This window comes from Anomalospiza imberbis, chromosome 10 (assembly GCF_031753505.1).
Source record: "Anomalospiza imberbis isolate Cuckoo-Finch-1a 21T00152 chromosome 10, ASM3175350v1, whole genome shotgun sequence".
Classification (NCBI taxonomy): Eukaryota; Metazoa; Chordata; class Aves; order Passeriformes; family Viduidae; genus Anomalospiza; species Anomalospiza imberbis.
The window spans coordinates 10,460,498-10,485,029 of NC_089690.1; the positions used below are offsets into that span (position 1 = coordinate 10,460,498).

Consider the following 24,532-nt stretch of genomic DNA (forward strand, 5'->3'; position numbering starts at 1 on the left):
GAACTGGTGCTGTGTAATGTGCTGCTGTAGATTACTTCCCTTTAATATATTTTTTTTTCCCTTTCTGAAGTTTCTTTGCTATGAGTGGGATACTTGCAGCGTAGATTTGAATTGAATGCAATGTTGTGTAATAAGAACAATAAGCAGGTGCATTGTATAAAATTCAAGTGGAAAGCTACTGCCTAGAAGGGAAAAGTAATGTGGTTGCTGCTGCATCTTTTCCCCATATGAGCATTGTTCCCAAGCATGTATGGGTTTCCCAGTGTGATAGGTTTATTTAAGGTAAACTTCTATTCAGGTGAATGGGACACTGTGCTTCTCAATTGATTTTTTTAGTACAACTTTTAATGGTTAGAACAACAGACAGTGCTAATATATAGGTTCTTTGTAAGAAGACTAAGGTTTTGCCTGGAAGTAACAGGATCTTTTGATGAATGCTTGAGTGTTGCTAATGAAAGGGGGTGGGAGAGGAAATTACCTTTAATAAGGAGTTTAAGTGACATTTTTCTTACAGAATGCCACTGCTCTTGATTTTCACAGAAGCAAGGAACTCAAGGTGAGGCAGGTGTGGAGCAGCTGGGTGCCTGAAGACTTGTCTTGGCTCCCCTGTTTGTGCCTCAGTACTTACCCCATCCTTGCTCCTGAGCAGGTTGATGCATCCTGGGGCACACCAGCCCTGGCCAGCAGCATCCCTTTCTGTCTGAAGACAGCCCAGCAGATGCAGTTCTCCTGGAGTTCCAGTCCATGTTTGCAGAGCACTGTGTGTTCTTGTGTTTCATGTCCCCACTCAGCCTGGCCGGGAATGAACCCTTGTCTTGACCTGCAGCATCCTCTGGCAGGAAGGCTGCCAAGCTACTTCCAGCTGAAAACACAGTTTGTTAGGAAAGGGAGCGAGTTACTTTTTGGCTTGCCTTTTGGACCCCTGGCCTCCAGACTAGGCAGATCTTCTTTCTAGCCCTTACTGCAGTTAATCCAGCCTTGCCAAGACCAGCAGTGACCTTTGGTGCTTTTCTCATCAAGTCCTCTCTCCAGTGTTGGCTAGAGCAAAACCTTCCAACTTTAGGTCACCCTAAAGAGGAGGTTTGCTCCTGTGAATGTGCCTGAATGATCCCCTTTTACTGAGGAAAGTTTTCTGGTAATGTTTAAAATCCACACTAAGTCCAATTAATACAAATATTACTTTAGAAACAGGAGGACAGGATCTCAGGGTTTTCAGCTCCATGTATGATGTGGTCCTGAAGGCTTGTTTGTGCTGTGGCTGGCATCTCCTAGCTGGACTGCTCATGTTTCTTTTCAGCAAGGGACCTTTATGTTTTTATTACAAAAATGGGTTTGTCAATCTAAAAGGGTCATAGACTGCCTTTTGGGAATCCAGGAAATTGGCAGAAACTGGAAAGTGCTAGCTTTGAACTACTGAGAGCTGTTTTTCAGGTGTGTCTGGTGTCTGAGAAGCAGCAGCTCATAGGTCCTCTTGGTGCCTCATGGCTTACACATGCTAAAATGGGAACAAAACCCAAAGCTTGTGGTGTCACCCTAGAAGGGTGATTGGTTCCTCATTTAAAGGAGAAAGGCTTGGGTTCTTGGGAGCATGTGGCTGTGATAGGCTGGAAAAAGGGGCAAACCAGAGTTCTTTCCTTGACTTTAGTACTTTGTCTCTCTGATGATCCACTGTAGGTGCCCAGATTTCCTTCTCTGGAAATGCAGTTATGGTTTATTGTTAATGACATTTGTAACGAACTTGTCTTTCGTTGTACAGGTACAAAGTTTAAGCCCTTAGTGATTTTGAGATATTGGCATGCTTAACCTAATAAATTCCAGTAACTCTCCAACGTAAAGTCTTAGAGCTGTTGTAGTTCATGGGAGCTACTGGTTCTGATGTTGTTTCCACCCTGAGCTGCAGGGGGTTATTTCACTGCTAGGCTGAAACTCTGGAAGCTGCTCAGGGTGTCACCAGCAGCTCAGCTATTAATGGGGAAATATGGGCATATGTCAGAGGAGGTGAGGGAGAACTGAGTTTGAACCAGATACATTTTAGGAGAAATAGGCAGATGGCCCACTGTAATTCTTTCAGATGTTAGTAGAGCTTTTAGGTAAAGGCACCGCTCAGCACTTGCCTGATTTTGGCCATCTGAGCACACGGGGATCTTTCTACTGGGGCTGGAAGCAGTTTTGTAAGAGAAGGAGCAGTTCAGCTTGACATCAGCCATAGTGTTGGTCCCCATCTGCCTATATGCTCAAAAAACTGTGACATGGAAGGTCACAAATTCTGGAGTGAGAGGATGAGTCTTTCTCAGTGCAGTCCTATGTAAGAAAAAAACTCTATAACCTATTTCTAAGGACAGGATGTGAATAATCAGATTTTTTTTTTGGTTTTGCCTTTTTTTGCCACATCTTGTGGCCACAGCACCTTTCTTGCTGGCTGGCACTTCTTCAGTTCTTCCTGCTTCTTTGTACTTCCCCTAAGCCACAGCCTGTTTATCCACTGCCAGACTGTACCTGGTGCAGGTGTCATCCCACATCCTTCAAACATCCCCTTCTTTTCCATGCAGGAGTGAGTGTGTTGGGGCAGTGCAGCTCCAAACTTCATGTCTTGTGTTGTTTTTTTTTTTCTATACCCTTTTCGGGGGGTTTCGTTGTTTTGTGTGTGGTTGGTTTTAGGTTTCTTTGGTGGCTGTTTGTTTTTTAGCTTCAATTTCTCCTGTCTGCAAAGCAGGGGATAGGATATAATGCTTTCTGTGGTGGGGCTGTGAGGCTGCCTGGAGTTGGTTCATTCTCACAGCTGAACAGTGGCTGTGTTGTGTTGGCCACGTGTGCTCCCGGCCTGCTGAAAAGGCAAGGTAAAGCCCATTAACTGAAACCACCAAGAAGTCATATCACCCGCATTTGTTAAGCCATGGTGACTTTTTTTTGCAGTCACCTTGGCATTTAGAAAGTGCTCTGGTGTCTGAGAAAGTGTATTGTGGGGCTTGTTTTAATTTAAAAGGTTTTGGAATACTGGAGACTTCAGGCTAAAAAGAAAGGATATCTTGGTTTTCTAAGACACCAAACCTGCCCTGGACATGGTGCAGAAGATGTGTGGCTGCTGGGGACTTGCTACCTTAGCTGTGATATTTTTGCAGACATGGCTTCAAGTGCATTTCTGTTGAAGTCCTTTGTACCCTCCAGTGAAGGGAATTGCAAAGGGTTGGCACAGCCTAGCTTGAATTTCTGAGCTTGTGAAAGCGAACAGTGTAAAATGCTTCTGGCTGGCTTTTGAGGGCAGATGTCTAGGCACTGCCATTGTCATATAATGATGGATCTTCTTTATTTGGGTTGGATGTCTCTGTCCTTCATTGCAGCAGCAAGAATTTTTCTGAGTCCATGGTTCTGTCTCCAAAAATGGCAAAGATTTTTTCTGTTAACTAATAGCTTCCTTGACAGGGATGTGACTTGAATCCCTTATGGAAAATGATTCTGCATTCATCCCATAGCAGGAAGGGGCTCAGATCTGTTGGGTGTTCCCAGCATTGTTTTTACTGCTGGGTTGCAGCAGCCATGAGGACCAGATTTGTCCAGTGTGTCCTCATGGGAAACACTGGAGGAATCTGGATCTGTTGTCTTGGTGAAGATGACCATCACTGTGTCAGGAGCTTGGCTCTGGAGCATTGCAGCTCTGTGGCAGATGCAGGAATTTGCCCAGAGTATGTCTCTGGGAATGTCCGGTGGTCCTTGGGTTAATATCTGCATCGTCCAAAGGCGGCAGCTTTGGTGGATGGGCCAAGTTTGGATTGATTTTGGAAGGCCAAACCTTGTGCAGTGGAGAAAGAGCTGTAGGCGTGGCTGTGTTTGTGACAAAACTGATGCCTTCCTGCTGTGTTGTGGCTGCACTCACTTTCTGTTGTTGGTCAAAGGCAAAAGCAACTGGGAAGTAAAAGGAGTAAAAAAAATCCAAGACTCTAGAATTTCTGGTCAGCTATGCTGACCCTTCTTATATCCCCTGCTTTGCAGACAGGAGAAATGGAAGCTAAGACCTGTGAGAGCACAGAAACACTGTTGAGAAAAAGCAAGTGTGAGCTTGGTCCTGAAGGGACTTCTGGTCCTCAGTAGTTTTGCAGTGAATGTAGGTGATTGCCCTAAAGGTGATGTCTTCAGGGAATGCTTTTATCAGGAAGATGCTGAAAGAGAAGGGAGGTAGTCTTCCTCTTTCTTGTGAAGACATTGCTTATAATTCTTACCAAGCAGAATTAGTAGATTCAATCTCAGCATTACTGGCCAAGCCCTCAAAGCAATGACTGTTGTGCTGAGACACAACAGAGGTTTCCCAGTGGCAGCTTATCCCAGCTTATCCAGCTGGTGTCAGAGCAAGTGCCAGGGAATGAGGGGTGAATGCCTTCAGGAACCCTTAGGCAACCAGCTCACCTCCAAGAGACATGGGCATTCTGCTTCTCAGCTCTTCTGAGATGCTCAATGAGACTGGTGCCTCCTGGGAAGTTTGAGGCGTGTTAGTCATTTGTTGCAGGACTATTTTCTTTCCATTTTTGTTCTTAATGCTGTGTTATTTAGACAGCAGGAGTGAGGAAGTTTCTAAGCTGTCTGCTTGGAGTGGGGTGATTGTAGACCACCTATTCCTGGGCAGGAGGTGACATCCCTGGGGAGGCTAATGGCGGCTGTGCTGAGCCTCAGGGCACTGGGAGATTTCCCACAGGTAGGGGACAGATATACTTGTCAGGGACATGTGTGGGCCTGTGTGGGGAAGGAAGCATTCACCCATGCTCCTCACAGCACACAAGTGTTTTTTGCTAATCATTCCAGCCTGCAGGAATTTTTTTTAATACTGATTTTTGGTGGTGGTGGTTCTTTCATTCAGTCATTATTTTTTTTCTTTTCCCCTCTTTTAGTTGTTGAAGCTGTTTTTAATCCCTGACCATAATAAAGCCACATTGTTAACACAAGCAGCGGGGTAGCTGAAATTGCAGCTGTACTACGAGCTCTGCTTTTAATTTCAGGCTGTTATTAATGAGGCTAGAAACTTTCCCTTCCCCCAGCTGAGTTTCGACTGTATGTCTTCATCTAAGCCGCTTCATTCCGTGCTTCATAGCATCCCTGACTCCATCTGGATATAACAGGTGAAAGCTGAAGACTGTTTTCAGATGTCACGAAGGAATTTCTGGTCACGGTCCTTCCCTTTTCCTGATGCAGGCAGCTCTGTGGAGGTGGAGGGTTGGGAACATGCAGCTGCAGGGGCTGGGACAGAACCTACAAAGAAAGGGTGGCAATGGGGAGCTGCAGCCCAGAGTTGCTAGTGCTGGGAAGGAGATGGAACTTTACATGCTTGACGGAAGTGAGATGGCAAGACAGGGTGGTTGGATGGATTTGGGGTCGCTGAGTTTCTGCCCCTGCGCTTTGGTCCTAGGGCCAAGCATGTGGGGCTCTGATGGTTGGTATTGCCATTTCATGGGGCAGCACCCATCACTCTCCATAAAGGGAAGGTTATATGGTGTGTGTCTTTTCCTCTCCTTTTTGCTCCTGCAGTGCCCTGGGTGCCCACAGGAACAGTCTGTTGTTTACAGAAGTAGCAGTAATGGCAAAAAGGTTTTATGGTTTTGGAAGGTAATATTGTAATTGCATTTGGGATATGGAAATCCCAGTCTGCTGCTGAAATTGCTGCAATAGACTCGAACTTAGGGATTGTCAGGACTCTAGGAAAAATGCCCAGCAATTTGCATCTCTAAAGTGCAATCCCACACTCCTGTTTATAACCTGTGTGTGTTAGAGAGGACGTATTTCTCTGTGGCCAAAGGCACGTAATCCTCCCAGCCCCAGGTGTGTTCATTCCAGGCCAGGCTGGCTTTTAGTTCCTGTGCAGGTATTTCTTGAGTACTGCAAACCTGTGAAACAACCCTTTAGGACTGTAGCTGCAATAGTCTCTAGTTTTTAAGTTAACACACACCCCCCCTCCTTTCCCTGCAATGTAATAAAGGTAATTACTGCCTGTGCAGTGCATGTGTTTGCAGCTCTGCAGGAGCACTTGCTGGGCTGGTCTCATTCAGCTGGCTCCTGTTTGGATCCCGCATCTCCAGACTGCGGGGTCTGAGCCTGACACTCCATGGTGTATGCACTAGCCTTTTTCCTAGATGGATTTATTGGATTTCCAGTAAAGACAAACAAAGACGGAGGTCCAACGGTGCTGAGCAGGCAGCGCTGCACTCACTGGTCCAGCCTGCTGTGCTCAGCTCCTTATACGGCCAAAAAAAGGAAGAGGAAAAGAGGGCGCAGCGTGAATACCAGACATACGATGCATTCTTCCCAGCTGCAAACTTGGAATTTGCTTTTCCCTGGAAAGTGGGCCCTCTGTATATCCATTAATTCAGGCTCTGTACTGTTGAGCAGGAAGAGGGAAGCCAGCATTGAGCTGGCTCCAAGCAACACGCAATTGTCTTGTGTAAAGGAATTTCTTTTCTGTGAGGATTTTTTTTGCTTTGGTGGGAGACAGAGGTGGGACGAGGAATGGGAGAAGGGGCTAGGTTCTCCTGAAGCTCGCTTGGACTTGGCAAGCTGCAAGCAGGTTGACTGCAATTACATCTATTTTCTTCATCTAAAAATCAATCCGATTCATCATTAGCCTCTGCCTTTAAATTACGTTTTCCCTGAATAGCATCTTCCGGTTAGTGGGAGGTGGAGGGGAGGTAAGGTAATTGATTCTGTTACTTCATTCATCATCTGGCTTCAGCCTCTGTTGTTTGAATCACTGTGCACGTGAATGGCTATGCTTGGGCTAGAAGTACAATGCACAGGTTCTCTATCTGTTGGATATGGGCCCTGTTATCTCCAAGTGGGCTGGGGTTTCCAAGCACTGGTTTGTTCTCTTGGGTGCAGCACCTTTTTGAGAGCTTGAATGAGGAAGGTCAGGCCAGTCCCTTCCCTCTCCCGGTCTGTCACTGGTTCACAGGGTGCCAAGGCACTGGGAACTGAATTGCCATGGCAAGTGCTGTGGTTTCTTAGATTGTTTGGAAGCCACAGCAGGGTGAATCCTGGTGCTACCTGTGCACTGGCGGCTTGCCTGCCTGCCAGCACCTGGGGCCATGTTAGCAGAGACACCTCCAGCCAGCCTTGTTTGTGCCTGTTAGCCAGGGGAGAGCTTTTCCAAGACCACAGATGTGGCTTGTGCTTCTGTGGATGCTCTCTGTGTTTCATGGGGGCCAAACAGGTGGGAGAATTGGGCAATTGTCACTCAGGTGAAAGGCATTTTAAAAAAGCAGCTTGACAACCTTGAGTCATGTTTTACTGCCTTGGGATCAGAGTGCCTGGAAAGCAGTTTTCTATTGTCTCTTCACAGGCCTTGTGGAGGTGATGATGCTACTTAATTTCACAAGCTCCTTTCATCTAGCTCCTGCACTGTGCTTTCCCATCTTGAGGATGGGCTGTGACAGCACTTGGCTAAGGCAATCTGTGTAGCTTTGTGAGGATCCCATCTGCTTCTCTCCTTGACAGCTGGGTTGTTCCATGTTACTTGCCTTCTTTCTTTCCTGTAAAATCCAGCATGTTATTAGGACCCAAAATAGTAGCTCCTCTGGGCCATGTTGTAATAGGAGGGTGTTTCATGGTGACAAGTCCCAGCACTGCATGAAGGCAAAGCCCTTTTATACACGCGGGGAAATAGCAACAATCTGCTTGCAGGTCATGCATGGCTCAGCTCTTTGAACTTCTACATTGTCAAGTGTTTGCTGTCTCTGTTCTTAGAGACTGTACTGTGCGACAAGCACTGTAAATTATCCAGCAAGGATAATAAAGGAGTTTGATGGTAGAAAAAAGAGGAATGAATGGCAAGTCTGTGCTAATGGAAACATCTCTTGGGTATTCTTGTTACTCTTTCCCTATCCATCCCCACATGCATCCAGAGGTTGTATAAAGCCAAGTGGAATAGAGACTTAATTTTTTCCTCTGAGTGGACCTCAGACTCTTGTGTCTAGGTTTGGGTTGGAACTGTCCAGTGGTTTTTTGGGGCACTATTTCATGTAAGTGCACTCTTGAGCATTTGGCTATAAATGCAACTTAATGATGCTCCTTGTTCATTAGCCAGAGCTCCACAAAAAATCAAGTAGTGGGCTTGGTGAGTGTTGGATTTGGGGTCCCTTAATGTTTTGACTGTCTGAATTTTTTATGGTGGTATTGATGTGGATGATAGCTGCCAGCTGAGAACAGGAGATTGGCAGGCTGGTAGGACTCCATTCCTGTGTCCTCAGATGGGTGTGTTGCTTGCAGAGGGCTCTTGGATGCTGCAGTTACCTGACCTGTGTACATGGTTTAGGAACATAATGAGTTTTGTGGGTGCTGAAAACTCGCAGCCTCTCTATCTTGCTTCCATTTCTGCTAGGTTTAAATGGGTGTAAATTTCCACTGGTTGCTTTTCTAATGCAGTGAAACACTAAACTGGTGGAGAAGGAGAAGAAGACGGGTGACTGGTAAATATTTTTTAAGCATTGGGGTGGTTTTGTTTCCAGGATTTTATCTTCTTGTTGGGAAAAAAATATAATAACCATAATGCACCCTCCAAGTGTAGGGGATGCTGTGCTTCTGTTCTTTTTATATTTTTTATTTTTGTGGTACTGCCTTGAGATGTCTTACCAGAAGTATGGGCTGTCATTATTAGAGTATCCTGTAAAACAGCTGTAATAATTGCACAATGTTCTTTATTCCTGTCAGGTTTATTCATAGACTTTTTTTTTAAGGCACACGTGGGACTGTCTCTGCACACATCATTGATTTTGCTAATAAAATCTTATATTTTGATGGTACATTTCATTGGAAAATCATTAACTGCTCTATAAGACTTAACAGCATCGTGGGATGGGAATGTTTCCTGTTGCCTTCGTGGAGAGATTGATCTAGATGGATTTCTTTGATTTCTTAACAGCTACTGGGAAAGGGCACAGAATCAGATGCCTCATCTCTGCTCCAGTCTGTCTCACCAAGGCTTTTCTTCCTGCAGGGAGTAGAGAAGGTGCTTAAAACCTGTTTGAAGTTATTCTAGTGCAAAATGTGGGGAGAGGACACCCATTCATTGGACCATGGCCACCATGTTGTTCTCAGTGGTCCCTCCATGTGAGATTCCTGCTGGCAGCTGGACCATAGGTCAGCTGCTCCAGTGGAGGGCATTGTTTCTATTCAGGCTATTCAAGGACCGGGAGCAGGTTAAATTGCCTCTCAGCCAGGAGAAAATCAGCCAGTATCAGCCAGGACATGCTTGAAAGCCTCAGGCTTTTCTTGCTGTCCCTTCTAGCTGAGTTCTTCAGGAGCTTGGATCAGCAGCACATGGTTTTAGATCCCACTGCAAGCCCAGAGCCCGTGGAAGGGGAGCGAGGAGAATCTGGGCACTGCTCTGGTTTATTTGGCTGTTAAAGGGCTTTTCCCCTGTAAGGGAAAGTTGGACTGGCAGTCAGAGAGCCACCACTGAGCCAAACTCCAGTCCTGCATTTAGCGGCAATTAGCAGATTTGAGTGCCTCCTTCGTTCAGCCAAAAAACCTGGGAGATGGCACAAGCCTGTATTTTATTGTATTTGTTAATTTAGTGAGAGTGTGTGGGTTGTATTTGAGGGAATGTTTAGTGTTCAGGTTTGTAGAGCTGAATCTGATTTCGTTTTACAGGAGACAGCCCAGTTGTCCATAGCAACCTGAAATTGATTTCCCCCCACCCCGTCTGCTGAAAGCTGTTCCCTCTTGAATCATCCCTTTAATTTAATACAGTGAACAGGATGTCCCTGCATGCAGAACCCTTTTTTTTTTTTTTTTAACAAGAAGTAACCTAGGCAAAAAAAAAAAAGCAAAGTCTTATTTGAACAACAGCCCTGCCTCTGTCTTTATTGCCACTTGGCATTAGTCCTTGTTGTGCTGTTTCCTCATGCTTTGTTTCAGGCACTGGAGGCCATTATCATTAGTGGTTAATCACTGCTGCTGCCACAGGGGGATGTCCCCCTGCATGCCCTGGTCAACATGGCAGTAGGTCCCTCTTTGGCATGAAACACTTCAGGGTGCCCTGCTTTGTGCTGAAAAATCTACTTTTTGTAGCGTGTGTACCATCCGTCCTGTGCTTTCCCCTGATGTGTGGTGGTGCTCACATGTGGCACTGGCCATGTTGTGGCTCTGGCTCTGATCTGCCTTTTTTTGTGGGTCTTTCCAGTGCAAGCAGTGGACTTGCTTTAGAGGAGGCTGGTTGGAAGGTGTTGGGGGGAAAATGGGAAGAACTGCTTTGCTGTTTTGTTCCTATTTGCAAAAGAAATTTTGTCATCTCTGTGGTGCTTGAGGACTCCAAGGGAGTGATTACCCTGTCAGAGAAGTGCCAGGGATGAGGAATTTGGGACATTTGTGCTTTTGCTACCTGGAAGGGCACTTGACTGCCTTTTGGAAGAATGACAGCTTGTGTGTGGTCAGCGCAGAATGCAAACTCTTTCCATGTTTGCTTGCCCCTGGATTTTGCACAGCATGGCAAGACAGCAGAGATTTTTTCCTGTGTTCTTTGTTCTTGCCCTGCTTGTTGCGAAGCCACTGGAGGAGGAGGTGTTGCTGGGCTGGGGCAAGGTGTGCCGTGGTAGCAGTTGTCCCACCAGACTTGTCCCTGTTGATTGTTCCACACAAAGAGAAGCAAGCTGCTGCTTGCATCTATGCTTGGGCCATTAATACAAATTGCACCAATCTGTGCTGTGAAATGTCTGCCTTTTCCTGGCTTGTTTTATGAAAAGTTTAAGGGGTAAAAAAAAAAAAAAGCACACTAAATCAGTATGGCAGAGGCTTCAGCTGCGTGTTCACCTGCTGTCACTGTGGGATGAAGCCATGTCACTTGACATGCCTCGTGTATGGCACTTGTTGAGAAGACAGTTATTTCATCTCTCTGTTTTTTTTCATGTCAGTCAAAAAATGGTTTGTTTCATGTGCATCATCTGTACATTGCACTGAATAAGCTACCCAAAAAAGGTTAATCTCCAATTCTGTACTGCTTTTACTGTCGCATCCAACTGCTTCAAAGACAGTGATGAGTGTATCTCTAATGATGACTCTCAGATACAGAGGTAGCATAGGCATCTACTTCTTTCAGGTGCCAAAACTGAGACTTACAAGGCCTGTTTTTTCAGAACACTTCATGTTTTGCAGTGCTGTACATGGTTATAGTACAAGTCTTGATTAAAGGTTGAACACAGAATCTCAATCCCTGCCTGTTAGTTCTTGTCTTTTCTGGACATAGTCCTTCTGTATCTTTATTCAGCCGCAAAAGTCTCAGCAGTAAATACGTGGGAAATTTTGATATATGTGACTTTGCTCTTATAGTTCAGAAGGTTTATGGCAGAGGCATAAACAGGATCTAATCTTTCCAAGTGATGCTCAGCTGCCAGACCACAAAGCTTCCTTTCTCTTCTCCTTATTATTGCCTGCCTTGCATGCTCCTTCTCTTCTGAAAACTGAATGAGGGGGAGGAAGCCACTGTCCCACATGGCTGCAACCTCTTTTTTGACATGACTTGGCTTTCATACACCACTAGCATGTAGAGTGGACATTGCTCCGGGTGTCAGTGAACTTCTTTGTGTCTTGTTGTCCTTCCTCCCTTCAGCAGGAGTACTACCTGCCTGAGAGCTGGGTATGATCTGGCTGAGTTATGCAGAAGTTCCTCAACTGTTGTCTGTAACTTCTGTCAGTGGGATGTTTGTAAATTTAAACGCTTCCTCCCAGAAGTATCAAAGGAACTGAGGCCACTTTTCAGCATGGACATGAAAGGCTTTCGTGCACTGGTGCAGCCAGGATTGCCATGGAGAACAAAGGCTTTTGCTAATCTCTTCTAATGCCTTTCAAGTTTATGCCTCATTTTTTCCCCTTTTTCAAATGGCCTCCCAGAGTACTGAGACTTCACTGACTGACTCACCAAATAATTAACAGGAGGAGGACTCAATCTCTGAAACTTTTGAACACCTCTTTTAATTTTCTTGAATAAGCCAGTACTCTGGCCAGGATCCAATTTGTGTAATTACATTTGACCTAACTTAATCCCTTGGCAGTTTCAATTGCATGTGGTAGTTGTCTTGGCTCCCTGTCCTGGGCTGCCATTTAATGCTACGCCATGGTTTTCAACAGCTGTTGTAATTCAGCTATACAAATGGGTGTATTTTCTTGGTGGAAGCATTCCTCATATCTCTATCCTTTGCTAAACATCCTTATCTCACTAGTATTTTGGGAGGTAACGTGTCTGATGCTGCAGATGATCTTGCTGAAGTCCTTGGAGCTACTTTCACCCTTAAAGGTGGGCATGCATTTAGAGTCGTTTATCAGTTGTCCAACATACATTTTGAGATTACTTTGAGTTTTTCACCTTCGGGCATTTATTGCTCATTCTCCTCAGCTACTATGTAGTGCTTTAGGGACATTATTGGTGCAGGTATTCCTGTTTAGCCTTGGAAACAGCACTTCTGCTATCCAATCAGTGCTAAACAGGAGTGTGTCACCTTCCTGTGCTGACAGCAGTTGGGCTGGCTGGCTGTAAGTGTTGGCATTGCTAAGAGTGCAAGTGATGAAGGAAAGCAAAAGCCCAGGACAGCTGGGTAGGATTACAAAGGATTAAAAAAAAAAAAAAAACAAACATGCCAAGCAGAAACTTGGAGATGGACAAAGTACAGTAGCCAAAAGTACAGTCAGATGGATGATCCATGCAAAAGACAAGAGTTCTTGCATTGGCATATCCTTAGATGTGCAACAAGCATCTTGTTTTCACAGCAGGTGAAATTTAATGTTTCTTGGTTTCAGCCATCGGAAAAGGTGCATTTTTTACAAAGCCACTTGATCCTTTGGGGGCAGGAGCAGCTCCTTCTGAGGGGAGACAGGAATTTAGATGAGATGGAGTGCAAAAGGTGATCTACTGGTGAAAGGTGCTGTTGTTGCAAATTGTCTGCTACTATCTAACTCTGTTTTTCTGAGAGCCTCCAGAAGTAGGATGGCAAATGTATCATTGCTGCTCTCCCTTGTTGCCTGTTATCTTTCATGAAATTTGGGATGTTTTTGTCATTCTGAACTCTCCCCTGTGTTTCTGAGCACTGTTCATGTAGATAATTTCTTTACCTTTCTACATTGTCACCAAACATTTCGGTTCGTGAGAGATTTAATTTTGCTAGGTAGAACGTCCTGGAGATCAGGAGGTAAGGAGTATGTTGTGAATAAAAAAAACATTCATCAGACCTGACTTTCACCCTCAGGATCTATCCCATAATTACACACATTTAAATCTCAGAGTGAACTGGAAATCTTGCCTCTCTTGGTTTCAGTGACACTGTAAATAAAGTCACTAGTGGTAATACTAAAATTTTTCCTCAGTCACAGGGCTTAAAGGTTTGGAGTCAGAGCCATCTGATTTTGACATGTGCTGGGTATTGCTTATACCTTGGCAGAGCTTTCTGCAAAGTCCATGAACACTTTGTTTCCTAGAACACAAATTTATCAAACTCTTATGGTGGTTGTCAGAGAAAATGTGGCCAACTCCGAGTGATGGTGCATGATGTATTTACAGTCAGTGATGCTGCTTTTGAAGATCTGTTTGCATGCTAAATAATGGGGTGCAGAAAATTGTTCTTCAGAGTTGCTAGTTTTTCCTTTACTGCTGGACTGGACTCTGCCTGCCATCCTGAAGACAAATCTTTTATTTTTCTTGTTTCAGCCTACTTTGTAACTGTGTGTATCTGAATGCATCAGCCTTTGGAGGTGAGCATCTTCCCTTGAAACAGCCTCGTGATATCCAAGTGCCTTCTCTCTTGGGGTAAGGAAGACATACACATGCAGAGATTGAGAATGTGCTGTGAGCAGAAGCAGAATGGGCAAAGAGAGGACAAGCAGCACTGCCTCAACCTGTAAATTTTAGAAATAGTGAACTTGTCATGGAGAGAGGGAATAAACTAAATCTATCCTCTGTAAATAAAACAAATTATAAACTTAAGTTGCAGCAAGGAAATTTAGCTGAGGTGTCAGTGAATGACCCACAGTAAGGATAGCTGAGTGCTGGAGTGGATCCCCCCAGGAGGATTGGCAGTTTCAGTCATGGAAAGGTTTAAGAACAAGTTGGAAGAGCAGTAGCAGACGTGCTTTTAGGAGAACCTATTTTTCTGTGTGGTAGAAAAATAGACTAGGTGATGTCTGGAGAGTTGTACTAACCCACTGATAATTAGAAATGAGAATGTGTGGAATTCTTATTTTAACAACCTTATTCAAAGCTGATAAGGTAAAAGGCAAAGCTGGGTGTATCTGTGCAGAATGAGCTGCATGGTTTGGTGAAGAATTGATGCAGCACCAATTAATGCTGGTGCTCAGTATCTTTGCTACGTGAATGGTGATGTTATTGTGGAGGGAAGTATAAGCTCAGAGGAAAGAAGAGGTTTAATCCTCTGTTGTTGGCATGTAGTGTAAACTTGTGGTAAAAACAGGAAGTTGTATCAATTCTGGCTCCTTTGTAGTAAGTTTCTGGGAGTTTGGGTCACTTCCATGGTCCATGTAAGGGATTTACTCTTACTCTCAGGGGTGTAATCTCATCTGTTTAATTGTGACATGAGAACACGATACTACAAATATAGGTATACTGAGCAAACCACAAATATCATGTGGAACACAGAGGGAGGAACCAAGTGATTACTTTTCCTCTCCTTTTCCAGAGCTGAGGAAGTGGAGGAGAGTTTCATTTTTCTTTTCTTGCTCTTCTGTTCATGTTCTCTATTGTGTTTCTTTGTCTTGTCTTGACAGCAAACACAGCAGGCTTTTCCCGAGTTTAAAAATGCTGGCTCACCAGCTAGGTCTTGAAATTGTGTCCTGAAGATGTCTGCTCCTTTAGTTCCCTTGCTTCTTCCTCCTTCATTCCTTCCCTGGGAGTTGCTGATGACAAATGGAGCCTGGGCTCAGGCAGCCTCCAAGCCATCGTATGACAAGAGGGGTGTTCAGGTGCTTTGTCTTCCTTGGTCCAGTGAAGATGATCAGCGAGATACCTGTCTTATCTTGTAGGACATCTGGAATTTAATGGGAAATTCTTCAACCTATTGTTGGACTTTGGTTTCTTTAAAATTTACATTTCATCCATAATGTCAGCAAACACTGGTGTCTGCCCCGGAGTTACACCAGTGTCTTATTGTTTCTTATCGTCTCCTGCTTAGCAGAGATAAGCTGTTATGTCTCAGGGGTATGAGGACGTGGAAGAAACTTGCAAATAGCTCTAAGAAATGCAGATGGTGTCAAGAAGAAAATAAGGGATGCCTTTCTGAAGTCACCTTTGTACCTGTTTTTTTATTTTTTCTCTTTTATTTTTTCCTCCCCTTGAGCTTTTCAATTCCTGCAACTATCTGCTCAAATCTTGAAAGCAAAATGTGTTCGTGGAAAGATGCAATTTGCTGTGTTCCCCTATGATCTTTTGATCTCAATCAATCAAATAAATCCAAGACCTTGCAATTCACCTTGTGCAAGGATGGTTAATAAGTTGAGGGGTTGTGCCAATGGTAGTGATGGTTTTCCAGCCTTGTGCTTTTTTTTTTATTGTTATTCTTTTTTATGGTTCTGACCTTTCGGACTGGTCAGGGTAAGATTATTTGCAAAGAATAGTCCATAAATATGCCTGTCAGGACTGGAGTTAACATTCGAGCATTGCTGCTTAGCAGAAGAAAGCAATATGCCAAAGTTCAATTTAGATTTCCCTGCAGGGTTGAAAATAATGACAAGACTCACTTAACATGGCAGAGATGAGTCCTGCCACTTCTATGGGAGTGGCTGCTGTGTGGTCCTGCAGCACTTTGTAGCTGTGTGCCTAGTTCAGTTGTCTGCTTCTGAAATCTGGTGTCTGGCATCTCGTGCTGGGGCTTGTTTGGGGTGGAGGAGCCCTGGATGCATCTCCTGGTTCTTCGAGGTGCCAGCTCAGTCAATTGGTAGCTTCCCTTGATTTAGCAACTGATTTTTTTCCCCAAGTTTTGTGCTCCTTGCAATGCAAATGAAGATTTGTGGAGCTACTCTAAGCTCTGTCCTGCAAAGCCACCCTGTTCCCATCTTTCCACTCCACCCTTGTCCTCAGTGCAAGCCAGCGTGGGTTGCAAGTGTGGCTGAAGAGAGCCCATGAGTGTCCTGTGGTGAGTTTTATTAGGTGAGTTGTGTCCTGTGGGTTACCTGCTGTGATCTCTGAGGCCTTTGGGAATCCCAGATTTCAGTGGAAAGCCATTTGGGTTTTCCCTGCTGTGACTATTCATGAAAACAGTTCCTAGATATCGCCCACCTAATGTTTGCCACCATGGAAGCGTGCATCATCGAGTGGTAAGAATCTTGCTTTACAGTCAGGAAATATCTGGGTGGTTATTGATGTTTCTGCTGTCCTGTCAGCAGAATTGACTCCTGTGGGTGAGAGCAACATTGAGACTGAAGCTGGAAACCAGCAGCTACTATTTAGGCATTAACCTGTAGCACTTGAAAGCTACATAGTCCATTATGTACAAACGGTCTCTTTAGAGCCTGGTCATGAATGTAAGTATAGTTTGCCTGAAGCATGTGGCTCTTCTGAGTTTATTTCTTTTTCCTTCTGGAGATGAGAAAGTCAAGGTGCTGAAGACAACTTGAATTTTATTCACAGGAAGTTTATGGCAGTGGAGCCCTGAGGCTGGGTTTGAAACCCCTGGGTTTGGCCAAAAATTCCCTAGAAAAAGCTTTTATGTGGTGAAAAAAACTATGCCATAATTGAGAAAGCAATTCCTAGCGGACTGGGACTAGGTGGTGAAATAAAAGTGCAAAAAACAGTGCAGCTTGTGGAAAGTCACAGAGCACCTCCATGCCAGACCCCTGCGAGAGCTCAGCAGCTCTTGGTCCAAATCATCAGTGCTGTAACTTGTGGTGGAACAGATGGGTCTGGTTCTCTGTCAGCACCGGCTGAAAAGTTTTAGAGTAAAAGAAATAAATTTGTCTTTAGCACCATCTTAAATCCAGAAGTCATTTCTCCAGCATCTGTAAATAACTGAACATAAAAGGAAAGGATATGGGGAAAATGGGTAAGAGGGTAGCAGGCAGAGCCTTTGTTGTCTTGTGCCACACCCTCACAAGCCTGGTGGCCATGCTGAGAGTTGGGGACAGCTGTCCCCATCCCCACAGCTGCCATCCTCCAGGTGGCAAAGGAAAAGCCCTCCAATGTGCAAGAGTTTTGCATGTCCCAGAAGGCAACACTCTCCTTTCTTATTCCAAAAGGGACTGGCAATTAGCAGCAGGGGTAATAACCACCTGGAATTAAATTCTGTGGAGGCATGAGAAATAGTAGGGTATATTTGGAAGTATCTATTGCATATATATATTCCTTTTAAGAGAAACATGTTGGAGGTGCCATATCCATAAATACTAATAAGGCTGTTTGATTCCAATTTTCAGGTAAGATTAACATTTTATTGAGTATTATATCTGTCACATTCAGTGCTTTAGTGTACCATCCTCTCAGGCTTATTAGCATAATTGCAGTGCTTAAGCAACAATAAAAAATTCAACAGTAAAATAGCGGTTAGCACAGGCAATTTGTTATCAAAAGCTTTTACTTAAGGACAGCTTTTGAGCATATTTATTATCCAGTTAGGGCTATACATTATTTTTATTTAGAAAAACAAGAGGGAAGCAATGTAGGAATGCCTTTTCTCTTTTGGTGTCTCAATCAGAAGGCCTGACAATTGGTCGCTGCCTTTTTCTCTTTCTTAAAATCACCCAGCAAATTCACTTGGAGTGGGGAGGCAAGATAACAAAACAGACTCTGGTCTGGAGCAGGGCCGTGACGTTAATAACTCAGCAGAACTATTCCAGCAAATTCTGATGCCAACCGGAGCGCCCTTTTAAAATTCCCTTATTGCATCTTGGGCTCTGCAGATACTGTCCTCTGTCCGTGGCTGATGGCTCTGTCACTGGGGCAGTGCAAGGGCAGGGGTGGCCCAGGCTCACACCCCAGAGGTGGCTGCAGCCCAAGATGCAGTGCAACTGTTGGGGTGATGCTCCCACAGATGAGGGGAGGGACTGGACAGGACCTGCAGGAAAACTGACTTTGATATCAGTGCTGGTTGTCTCTGAGGCTGGAGCAGAGGAGCATGGCCTGTCTGTGACCGTGCTGTACGCCCCTCCTCCTTTCTTTTCTCACTTTGAGGACTCTTAGGGGAACAGTCCTTTTGCTGAAAAGCTATAGTATAGATGTGAATGCACCTGTTTGTGTGCCAGCACTTGCTTGTGCATGTACAAAATCTCTGTTGCCAGCACGGCAAGATTTTGTGTGAGTGTTTAAATTTTCAGCACATTTTCTGTGTGTACTTAAAATACAAAGTTGTACCTCATAAATAAAGAAGTAAATAAGTTTTAAGCAACTCAAGAAGTCCTTAGACTTTAAGGTCTATGAAGAAAAGCACATGGAATTGGCAGAGGAAGATTGCTGCTGTGATTGCTTGTGATTTCTTTGCTGGTAGAAGCTTTTTACAGACCCTCTCTTTGCTTGTGTTTGCTCTTCCAACATCCTTCAACCTTTGCTTGAGTTGTTGTCCTTGTTCCCGAGATCTGTGCTCACTTTCAGTATCCTCCCTGTCACTGCAACCTTGGTGCTTCTGCTCTCATATGGTTTCCTCTTTTCCTCCCTTGTTCTGGGAGACTTCCTTTGCCTTGTGCAGCTTTTTCAGAGGTCACTCTTCCATCTTCTTGATGGATGACTTAGCTGTGGGCCTGTTGCTGTGTCATTTTGGTGGTACCCAAAGCCCAGGGTGAGGATCTGCCACAGCCCTGGTGATGCCTTGATGGGGCTCACAGTCTGGATAAGCAAGATGAGTAAACTTGTCTGGTGTTTTTGCTCCCATTTTGACTGGTGTTTGAGCTCACTGTGAGAAGTGAAGGCAGCGCTGCTGCCCCAGGGAAGAAGCTTGTGTTCATAGTGAAACAGGATGTGCAAGCAGGTTGTAGGAATTGGGAAGGGAGCACATGGAGACAGGTGAAACTAAATTGGGCACATATTAGAGAAGTGATGTGCTTGTGGGGTCCTCTTCACAAACACAGTCTTCTGCGAATGTGTGAAATTTGAAAGGAGCTGGTTGTTTCAGATCCCCTTTTTTTTTTTTTTTTTGAAAGGGGTAAAAAACCCAATGTTATTCAGAGATAAGTTTTATGTTTCAGATTCTGGGGTAGTTGTGAGCCTTTTGTTAGTACACAGCTCACTCTCATGAAACTGCCCAGCACTGCATGGTGTTTAGGCCTTCTGTCAACAGAGGACTTGGTGATGCTCCAGAGTCTGTGTAGACACAGAAACTGACTGTGGAGAGCTAAACTTTATGGGGACTTTGCTCTTGGTGGAAATTTAGCTGTGATTTGAATTGCAGTTGAAGTACGCGCTCTCTGCCTCCATGATCACCTCTAGGAATGGGGACTTGTTGCTGCTGTCTTAGGAACAAGCAGGTTCCTTCACAGCCCTGCAGCTCCCCATTATTGCTTCTTCTGGCTCAGCTCATCTGGCTTTAGTAGCCTCCAAGACAAGCCTGAGCATCTCCTGCTTCCATTTGGCCTTGCAGCTGGGCAGTGCTGAGTATCTTCTGATACAGCCAGGGAAGCACCCTTCTAGCACAGCCAGGGGCTTCCACATCCATGGAAGGAGCTGAGGGACCAGGGAAGGTGTTTTCTTGGGGTGTTGACATGGCTGAGGGCATTTCTGTGTGGCTTCTACCTGAGATCTAAAATCATCCAACATTTCAGGCAGAAAGGGTCATGCAGGTCTTTTGTGCAGCTCCTGGCTCAAAGCAGAGTTGGCTTTAAGGTGGGATGAGGCTGCTCAGAGCTTGTCAGGGCAGTGGTGGCCTGCTGTGGCCTTGAGGGATGATGACAGTATATGCCTTGGTAACAAAAAGACACTTTATGTAGGCTGTACTCTGGTGCCAGGGTAGTGGAGCAGTGACTTTTCTGTGAGAGGGTCTGTGTGAAGCGTTGATAGACAGAGTGAGCATTGACACAGGGATTCCTACACTGATTTCCTCTTGTGAAGTGGGGAACACCATGCCCAGCTCTGCTGGGATCTGGCTACCACCACAGCTGCTGGTGACACTGCACAGCTCTCCTCACTGCAGGTGGGGAGGGATGCTGGCAGGACAGGGTTTGTGGCTGGAGACCAGTCCACAGGTAAACATGTCCTCCCCGAGGAGGAAAGTGCCTACATGCTTCTGGTGGGGAAAAATATGGCTGAAAGAATTTAGCAGTGATAAATGTCATAAAAAATACTTATGCTGGAATTTGTAAAGCCTGGAACATCTGTTCTCAACAGTGCTTTGATCACGTTGTGAGGCTTTTAAAATGATACTTCCATGAATTAAGTGAGATCCTTATGGCTGCAGGATTCCTTTCAGTGCCCTTTTTTTCATGGAGCAAAAAGGCAAATTTCACAGGGAACATTACATGACTTGAAACACATATTTTAATAGTTAGTATCAACCAAACAATGTTTTATTAGGTGCTAGAAAAATGTTCCAGTTCCATACCCCAGGAAACAAAGCACTCCCATTTACTTTTTTAGCTTATGGGAGCTGTACTTTGAAAAAAAAAATTAAAAAATCAAGAATTCATTGCTTGTATGTTACTGTATTCAAAACCAAACCAAACATGGTGAAATGAGCTTAAACATTCTGAAGCTGTTTGTCAGAAAAGGTCCTTTTTGAGTTTTGTTTCCAGGCAGAACAGCAGACAAGGCAGAGGATCTGTGTTTTCTGAGGGACCTACAAGAAAGAATGGCGAGGCACTGATGATTTACTTTCCTCAGTACACTGCCTTGGATTGAGCAGTTTTTGGTCATTCACTTTTTTCTGAGGACTTGTGCTTTCCCCTTTCCTGATCGTTTAGCAGGCTTCTGCCTCTTGCCCTTCCAGCAGCTGGGTTTTTGGGGCTGAAATGTTGTGGTGCTAAATGACTTTGGTGATCTAAGGAGTGTGGAGAGCCCTCATGGCAGTTCTTTGCAGTGTCACACCTGGCAGAAGGATTTCTGCTCCTCTGCCTTCCTGCTGCATATAGGGAAAAAAATATCTCCTGGGCTGTTTGCAGAAACAGCCTGCAGGATGTGAGGGGCAGCAGGAAGGAGGGAGAACCTAAAGAGGAGATGTGGAAGAAGGGTTGGTCTCCTCCTGTGCTACATTTGTGTGTTTGTCCTTGAGAAATCCTTTCCTACTGCTGCAGCAGCCAGCAAGTCTGGCAGCTCCCAGTGGGATGCTGGGCAAGGCTTCTTGCTCCCATCTCCCTTTCCCTCCCTGGGAGGAATGAATGGACCTGTGTGTGACCCTACAGCTCTACCCAGCAATCAGAAGCCTGGGAAACTTAATTGTATCTTCATTTAAAGACTGCTCAAACTGTGAATGGAGGAAAAGTTATGGTCAGAAATAGCAGAGAAGGAATGTGGATGGGCTTTCTAGTAAGGTTCTGGGTGTCAGGGGTTAATTCAAGAAAACAAAATTGTTTAATTCCTCCAGCACCCAACAGGTGAACAGGCGGCTCATTGCTGTGACATATCCATTTATAGCAGTTTTCCTTTGCTAACACCTGTGACTCAGTTCTGTTACATACTTATGCTGTCTGTTAATTATTTACCAGTGATTTACAAGTACAGAGTGCAAATAAAATGCTTTCATGCAGGAGACCGCCTTGTACACCCAGGATTCCTGGGAATTAAGACACTCTACTACCGTGTACAACCCCATCAACATCCCTGGAGTTCTGATGGAGGGGTCCTCGTGTACCTGATGAAGAGGCAGCCCCTTGCCTTCCAAAACTGGCATTCAGAGAGGCTGTGGTGTTAGTGAAGGGATTACTACACACAGGGCTGTGGTATATGAGGGGATCTGTGTGCTTTGCTTCCTTTCAGATCGATTTTTGCTATTTTAAATTACTTTCTTCCCCGTTGACAAAGGCTCATTCTTCTTCATAAGTGATGGTAGCAGCAAACTGTTTTTTAAAAAACCCCACAGCATGATGGGCTTTTTTTATTAAAGAATAAAATAGTGTAAAAGTCAGATAGCAGATAGAGTTCTGACTCAGCTCATAACTTATGATCCTATGCTATTTCTGTAACATTTTTAGCTTATGACCAAATTTTTCTAGTATTAGGACATTGCCATAGAAAGTGTGTCAGTCCCTGGCTGCCAGAACCTGTCACTGTACAGAATATATACACTTCTGAGCAAGTGTGCATGAGCAGGCCAGTGAGTTGTCTGTTGTGGTTTCAAATTGCTGAAAGTTTTTTTTCCTTGTTTGTTTGTTTTTGTTTGTTTTTGTTGATTCACTTAGCAAACAGAGTTGTGCAGAACAACATAGCTGCTTTTTATTTCTCACACAGGCGGGCACTGAGCTCCCGTCCCCAGCTGTGCCTCGTGCAACTGCAGTTGCTTTGCTGGTAGATTTTTTCAGCCAGTGCAAACTGCTGTAAGTCAATTCAAGCTGTATCAACTGTATGGATCTTATGGAAGTTGAGGATCTGGTCATACAGCTCATGGTTTTAGTGAGGAAGGAGTTTGGGAGATGGTTGTCGGTTGTCCCATTCTAGGCAGGCAAGAAAGTATGTGCAAAGTTTCTCTAACCTCAGGGAAGGCATGTGTGGACAAATAAGGTCTGTGTTGCAGAGAATGCGATTACTGAGGAAATCCCAAAGTTCACGAGTAGGATTTTTTTATAAGTTCAGAACTGCTGTGGTTTCAGACGGTTAAGGACACTTAAAATAGTGACACTCCAGACAGTCCAGCCACACATGCATGACACACAGCAGCAAAGCCATCCTTGTGTTTAGCACTGCTGATCAGCTCGCTAATGCGACATCTGCTCTGGGATTTTGCTTTTAATTTTTGTCTGGATAATAAAGAGGAATGCAGGACTAATGATCTATGTCTTGTTTCCCTTCAAAGTGCTTTATTTACTCTTTGTGGCTGCTTTTCATGGTTCCTTGCAGCAGCCCTAAAATGTAAACTGACCTGAAGAAATTGACAATGGATGCCTAAAAAATTCCAAAAGAAAAGCGAGGAAGGATGTTGCTTTCTAGCTTTTCATGTGAGCACCTTGTAATCAGACTCCCTTTGATTAAGTAACCAGCAAAGCCTATTCATGTGTACTCCAATTAAAATTTAATGAAGCAAGAGGATGTATTTGTATATGCTGACTAATGCAGGAGGAATAGATTCCTGTAACTCTGCTCTGCAAGCCCTTTCCTGTGCCATCAGGGCTGGATTTACTAGAAAGCTCCTCAGCAGCTGTGGACCTCCCCTGGCATGAACAATCCTCACAAGTCTGGGCTCTTGTGCTCACAGCAAGAAGTGATGATGTCCTGAATGTGGAAGAACACAGCTCTTTTGTAGGGCACAGTCTTATCAATGAAGCCCAGCCTGGCTAATTGCAAGAGGTGAGGCAGGGCTTCTGCTCAAATGTACTCCATTGGAAAAGATCAGGGAATTGCTGAATGTGTGTGCTTTATCTGTCTTGGTATCAGCTGGATGAGTGGAGCAACACATGTCAAGAAGGAAAGCCCTGTGCACCGTGATTTTTCAGTAGGAAACTGATGTTCAAGAGGAGTCTACATGACAACTCAGCTGGTGTCAGAAAACAGCCAGGCTTTTAGTGCCTCTGCCTTTGCCACGGGTTTATTGGGCAGTTGCTTTGTGCCTGTGCTCCCAGAGGGATATGGGCCTTTTTTGCAGAGCATTTTGTTTCTCACATCACAGGGAAAGTACAGACTTCTGTGTGGACAGTGAAATGACTTGCCAGGAGGAGTGCAGAGGCTTGCTTAATTTGCCACTGTGTCCATCCCTTCCCACATGTTTCTACTTCTGGGGCAGCTGCAGAGGTCCTGCATCACCTTGCACTCAGGATGGGGATTGGAGAAATGATATTAAAGGATCTCACCTGCTCATGACACAGTGCCCTGTGACTTCAACTTTGTGCAGGGACTGATAGCCCTCCTCTGGAATGGAATGTGGCAGTGGGGTGATGCTGCACAGCTATGTTAAATGCCATTTTTGGACAAGCAATGAAAGATCCTGCTGTATCCACTCACAGCAATGGGCTGGGCGACAGAGCGGAAATGCCATGGTGGAATTTGCCTTTGCTGCTGGCCCTTGCATGACACACGAGAGTTCCTCATCACCAGACCTTTGTTTTGCCTTACCCAGAATACAAAGCAGTGTTTCATTGGCATGGCTGGCTGTTTTCCTTCTGTCTTGACTTAGTAGCAGAACAGGAGCAAGCTTTCCAGAGACAGACTGAGTTTTCCAGTTATCATCTGCTTCAACCCCGCGTCCGTCCTGCCAAGGCTCTCACTCGTGCTGTTGCAGTGAAGTGCTCAAGAAGCCTTCAAAGGGAGATGCAGCTCTGGAGCTAAGATCTTGGCCTTCATTTTTGGCCTGGAAAGCTGCTCTTGGAACAGTAAGCATGAGATTTCTCTTGAAACCTTCTTTGTGTGCCTTTCTGAAGAAATAGCTGGAAGGAGAAGACCTGTCAGTTGAGCTCTAAAAGAAAAACCTATTGGCTCTGAATACACTGGGGACATTATTTA

General features: G+C 44.8%; 1 protein-coding gene across 17 annotated transcripts in view; it reads left to right on the forward strand.

Moving 5' to 3' along the window:
- Window positions 1-24,532, forward strand: part of LPP (LIM domain containing preferred translocation partner in lipoma) — a 334,843-nt gene that overhangs the window by 49,784 nt on the left and 260,527 nt on the right. For 14 of the 17 annotated variants that reach the window (XM_068200654.1, XM_068200660.1, XM_068200643.1 and 11 more), the window contains one exon: window positions 13,667-13,765. The exons of the other annotated variants lie outside the window; for them this stretch is intronic. The gene's annotated coding sequence lies outside the window, so the exon portion shown is untranslated. The remainder of the gene's footprint in view (window positions 1-13,666; window positions 13,766-24,532) is intronic. 17 annotated transcript variants of the gene reach the window in all.